This window comes from Salmo salar, chromosome ssa09 (assembly GCF_905237065.1).
Source record: "Salmo salar chromosome ssa09, Ssal_v3.1, whole genome shotgun sequence".
Taxonomy (NCBI): domain Eukaryota; kingdom Metazoa; phylum Chordata; class Actinopteri; order Salmoniformes; family Salmonidae; genus Salmo; species Salmo salar.
This window is the reverse complement of record NC_059450.1, coordinates 70,465,757-70,471,492: the sequence shown is the minus strand read 5'-3', so window position 1 is coordinate 70,471,492 and position 5,736 is coordinate 70,465,757. Positions and strand designations below refer to the sequence as shown.

The 5,736-nt window shown below is 44.6% G+C and overlaps 1 long non-coding RNA gene across 1 annotated transcript; it reads left to right on the top strand.

Moving 5' to 3' along the window:
- The first annotated feature begins 4,351 nt into the window (after positions 1 to 4,351).
- On the top strand, positions 4,352 to 5,395 carry LOC106611796 (uncharacterized). The gene is made up of 2 exons (XR_001330165.2): positions 4,352 to 4,520; positions 4,651 to 5,395. It is a non-coding gene; the product is annotated as an uncharacterized lncRNA (long non-coding RNA).
- The last annotated feature ends 341 nt before the right edge of the window (positions 5,396 to 5,736 follow it).

Genomic DNA, 5,736 nt, shown 5'->3' with positions numbered 1-5,736 from the left:
CTATTTTCCACATTGTAGAATAATAGTGAAGACATCATAACTATGAAATAACATCATGTAGTAACCAAAAAAGTGTTGCACACTCTTGGCATTCTCTCAACCAACTTCATGAGGTCATCACCTGGAATGCATTTCAATTAACAGGTTGTTAATTGTTAAAACTTAATGTGTGGAATTTCTTTCCTTCTTAATGTATTTGAGCCAATCAGTTGTGTTGTGACAAGGTAGGGGTGGGAAACAGAAGATAGCCCTATTTGGTAAAATACCAAGTCCATATTATGGAAAAAAACAGCTCAAATAAGCAAAGAAAAACTAAATCTGGAAACTTTCAAGAACTTTCACAGTTTCTTGAAGTGCAGTCGCAAAAACCATCAAGCATTATGATGAAACTGGCTCTCATGAGGACCGCCACAGGAAAGGAAGACCCAGAGTTACCTCTTCTGCAAAGGATAAGTTCATTACAGTTACCAACCTCAGAAATTGCAGCCCAAATAAATGCTTCACAGAGTTCAAGTAACAGACACATCTCAACATCAACTGTTCAGAGGAGACTGTGTGAATCAGGCCTTCATGGTCGAATTGCTGCAAAGAAACCACTACTAAAGGACACCAATAATGAGAAGAGACTTGCTTGGGCCAAGAAACACGAGCAATGGACATTACATTTAGACCGGTGGAAATCTGTCCTTTGGACTGATGAGTCCAAATTTAAGATTTTTGGTTCCAACTGCTGTCTTGGAGACGCAGAGTAGGTGAACGGATGATCTCCGCATGTGTGGTTCCCACCGTGAAGCATGGAGGAGGAGGTGTGATGGTGTGGGGGTGCTTTGCTGGTGACACTGTCAGTGATTAATTTAGAATTCAAGGCACACTTAACCAGCATGGCTACCACAGCATTCTGCAGCGATACGCCATCCCATCTGGTTTGGGCTTAGTGGGACTATCATTTGTTTTTCAACAGACACTGACCCAAAACACACCTCCAGGCTGTGTAAGGGCTATTTGACCAAGAAGGAACATGATGGAGTGCTGCATCAGATGACCTGGCCTCCACAATCACCCGACCTCAACCCAGATGAGATGGTTTGGGATGAGTCGGACCGCAGAGTGAAGGAAAAGCAGCCAGCAAGTGCTCAGAATATGTGGGAACTCCTTCAAGACTGTTGGAAAAGCGCTACTCATAAAGCTGGTTGAGAGAATGCCAAGAGTGTGTAAAGCTGTCATCAAGGCAAAGGGTGGCTACTTTGAAGAATCTAAAACATTAAATATATTTAGATTTGTTTAACCCTTTTTTGGTTACTACATGATTCCATATGTGTTATTTCATAGTTTTGATGTCTTCACTATTATTCTACATGCAGAAAATAGTAAAAATAAAGAAAAACCCTTGAATGAGTAGGTGTGTCCAAACTTTTGACTGGTACTGTATATGTGTTGACATTGTATCAACGTTGAAAACTGATTGGACTTGCAAAAAGTGGGAATTTTGTATTTTTTTCACCTAACTTTTAAACTAAATCCAATGACATGGTGAATTTCAAGTTGAATTGATGTTAGCTGACAAAATGACAACTCAACCAAAATTAAATCAAAACTAGATGTTGAAATAATGTCTGTGCCCAGTGGGAAGTACAGTGGTGACTATAGCGCCCCCCTTCCCTCAACAGTTTAGAAGGCATTCCTCCACTGCCTCTTCCCCTGTGTGTATCAGTCTTGTGAATCCAAACTGACAGTCCCCATGGAGGAGCTTTGGCTTGGTGGAGTTGGGAAACTTCCCCAGCCATCTGTCCTAGAGAAGCCCCCCTCCCTCCATGCATCCCTCATTCCCACACTGCGCCTTTGTCAGCAGCTCCTGTCCCTGGACTAGGCGTGGTGTACGCTGAGGCTGGGGCGACCATGGGTGCTTTCACAGGCACCTGCAGATGGGACAAAGGGCCAAGGGTGCTGGGCCTGAAGACAGATTGATGCTTTGTGCGTTGAGGCAAGAGAGAGTGTGTGTGTGTGTGTGTGTGTGTGTGTGTGTGTGTGTGTGTGTGTGTGTGTGTGTGTGTGTGTGTGTGTGTGTGTGTATGTGTGTGTGTGTATGTGTGTATGTGTATGTGTGTGTGTGTGTGTGTGTGTGTGTGTGTGTGTGTGTGTGTGTGTGTGTGTGTGTGTGTAGGGGTATTGGGAGGTAGTGTACTTAGCTAGCTGAGAAGTTTTGAGGGAGAGGGTTAGGGGTGGCGGGAGGGGGAGGGGGGGGTTGGTGGTCTGTCACTCCAGTCTGTGTGAGTCCAAGCTTTAGAGGACCCTGCGAGATTGACAGCTTTTGTGGGCTGCGTCTCCACACAATGGTGGTGCTTTAATGGGCGGTAAAGCTAGAGTAGAGCTTTGGGGAAGGTTTGAGGGGAGGTGGTGGTTGGTCGTGGTGGTGGTTGTGGTGGGGAGGGATTAATGGATGGGGGGGGGGGGATTACTGCTTTGCTTAGAGGGTACCAATTCATAGGCAGTCCAGGCCTCGTTATTCACTGAATGCATCCAGTGCAGGAATGCAGCAGCATCAATTAGAATGTGTTAGCAGCAGATAGCAAGGCGTAGAAGAAAACCCTTTCTCTCCCTTTTGGTTCCAGGACAACACAGTCCCACTATAGGCGGTGTCAAAGCCACAAAGCCTTTTTTGTGGCTCTCTCTCCATTACATTACCAGTGCAATATGTAAGGTGGAGACTCTTTTGATTGAAATTAAGTGGAAAAAACACTAAATCCTATTTTTATTCAGCAGGGATAATGGTGTTATAGTCTATAAAGGTCTTTAACTTCTTATCTGTGGCTTGAAATCTCCCCCTGGCTTTCTCTGCTCTCTCAGTGTCTTACTCTCATTCGGAGCATTATATTTATTCAGCGGTGAAGGGTCAAAGACAGACTGTTAAACAGAGCTGCTTGTAGCTTTAACTGCTGCATCACTTCTAATTGCGTATCAGTGGGTCAACGGTTTGTTGTGTTGTCCCCCTTTAAGAAAGGGAGAACGGATATGAATTAAAACAGTATCTTGTAAGCCATTGTTTGTTGTGGGTACAGGCCGCCACTTCAGACACTGAGGGGCTGGTAGATAATGAGTTGTTCTAGAACTTTCCAGGGTAAAGGATATAAAAGAAGGGAAGGAGTGGGAAACACTTTGACCATGATCAGATGTCAGGGAGACACACCACTTCATTTTGTTTTACAAACAAAGATAATGGGGCCATATTTGAACTAATTAGCCTGCATTTAATTGAACGCTTTGTCAAGATTTAACAACACTAAATGTCCACAAAATGAAAATGTCAAAAATAGAAGATTTGTTTATATTCATCTTTGAAATAGTTCTTAATGTACTGTTCAAACTATGTATTAAGAAATGACTTTTAAAAGCATGTAGTCTTAGTATCTGTAAAACTGTAGGCGTAGAGTAAGAGTATGTTAGTGTGCGGCCTCCAAATAACTCCAAAATACAGTGACTAACCCAGGCTTGAGTGGTTGTTATATGGTAAGAATGTTCAGCATCCATTTCATCACCCATTTCCTCGCTCTTACCACCAAATGGCACAGCTGCTACGTGAGAATTTGAGATTTTTGTTCTCCTAAGATTTAATGTGCGCTAACTGGCAGGAACCTCTCGTTGAAAGGTGTACGCTTCGCTATGAGCAATTAAGCTGCATTTGGAGCTGAGTGAGGCATAGCATCTTAAGAATAGGAAAGTAGAGGTAAACTGAACAGTGCAGAAAATTGGGACAAACAGAGCAACATGCAGAAATGCATCTCGACTCTAGTTGTGTAATTGTAGAATAGCTGTCTAAATGCATCTCCCAATTAAACTTGCTTCTTCTGCCAGGCAAAGAATTGGCAGGGAACTATGACGAAAAGTATTTCCAGGTTTTAAATGCTGCCTCCTTCAGAGTTAAGGGGTGACGGGTGGGGGTGGGATCATTTGCACCAAAATGGAAAATCTGCTTTAAATATGGACAGATGTCTTCATACAGTACATGTGATGCGGGGGGTTACGGCGGGGGTGAGACCAAGACGGAAGGATGGAGCTCTCCTCCAGGAGATGGTGCTTCCTGAGTGGTGAGAGGGCACAGGAAGGAGAGGGTGAAAGAGGAGAGGAGGAAAGAAGGGAAGAGAAGAAAAGGGGAAGTTTACACTCTCGGTGGGGGGAGACATTACCCTGAACACCAGTTGATGGGTCTCTCTGTCCCACAAAGGGTGGAGTGGTGCTGTCTACAGAGCTGCAGAACAGCCCTGTCTCTGTCTGGATTAGACCCTGCCTGGGTGCAGCACACAAAGGAGAGCTCAAGTAAACGGTTCATGAATGCTGATTAATTGATGCCATTTTTCTGCAGTGTGCCATGGAGATTTAGAGGGATGGGGCCTGGGGAGGGTGTGTGGGAGGGGGAGAGTGTTGGCTGTTCAGGGTGTTAGGTTGTTGTTGTCTTGGATGCTCACTGTCTAAGTAGGACTACCCAAATGTTCTGAGTTTCAGACGTCATTTTCCTGCAAAGAACTGTAAGTACTACATCTTTGAAATACAAAAAACAACCTCAACTTCAAATATCACACTGCCCATCTTTAAACCCTCTGTGCTAAACTTAATTAACAGTTAGCATTGCCAAATTTAACCAGCACTGTCTTCCAGTCCAAGCTCAGGTGGAACCGGCTGAGATGGAGGTTCTCACGAGGGGGTTGAGGGGTACAGGTGTCCTGGGAGAGTGAGGGTGGCCCGGGGCACGGAGGGGCGAACCACTGGCCCATAGCCCGCCTCAATGGAGGGATCCCAGGGGCCAAGTCAAAAGGCCAGGTTCCACTTGATGGAGAAAGAAAAGGGCTGTTTCAGCCACTGCCCAGCAGGAAAGATCTGGTTGTGGAAGACCTCTTTCAGGACTCTCTGTTTGTCTGAAGGCTGTCACAGCAGATGAGTACTCAGCAAACAGCGTGAACAAGGATTTGAACCAGAAAACCAACAGAGCCTTGACAATATTGTGATTGGGCCTTGTCTCTTTAGTGGGGGCTGAAAGGCGAATTGAGAGCAGGGACAAGTGCGCATTCAGAGCTGGACGTGGAAGCTTTCGGGTTGTTTTTGATGGATTCTGGCGGATAAATCGCAGTCTGTATGTGTTGGACAAAGTTAAATCATGTTAATCTCCTCTTTCGCTCATTTAAGGTAGAATGGGTGTGAACCTGATCCACTTCCTGTCCTCTTCTTCATTGAGGTCTCACAAAGTCATTGGGTAATCGTATGTCCACTTTGTTCTGTCTTGAAAGATTTGGGTGTCCTTGTCAAGTCGCCATGTTGGCACTGACCACTATCCCTCTGAAAACGTATTGAAATAAACATCACTCACTAGATGATTCAATAAATCATTTAAATTGATTTAAATGTATATTTCTCTTGTACAGTTCAACATCATTTCAGTTTCTGGCTTTTCCATTTTTCTAGATAAGACTGACTATTGTGTGTACTCAAATCTTGTTCCTGTCCCTGTCCTCCTGGCAGGGGGATGCTGCAGGGTAACACTCAGAGCTGCCGCTGTGTGGAGCTCAGAGGTAACCTATGACCTTAGAGTTTAACCACGGTTCCATGTGATACCTTTCATCTTCTCTCAATACTCACCGACCTATGTTAGGGTCTGTCTGGGGTTAGGATTTACCTTTCCTTGTTGCTTTAGGCACCACACGCCAGCATATAAACTCACACACAGACATACACACACACACACACACA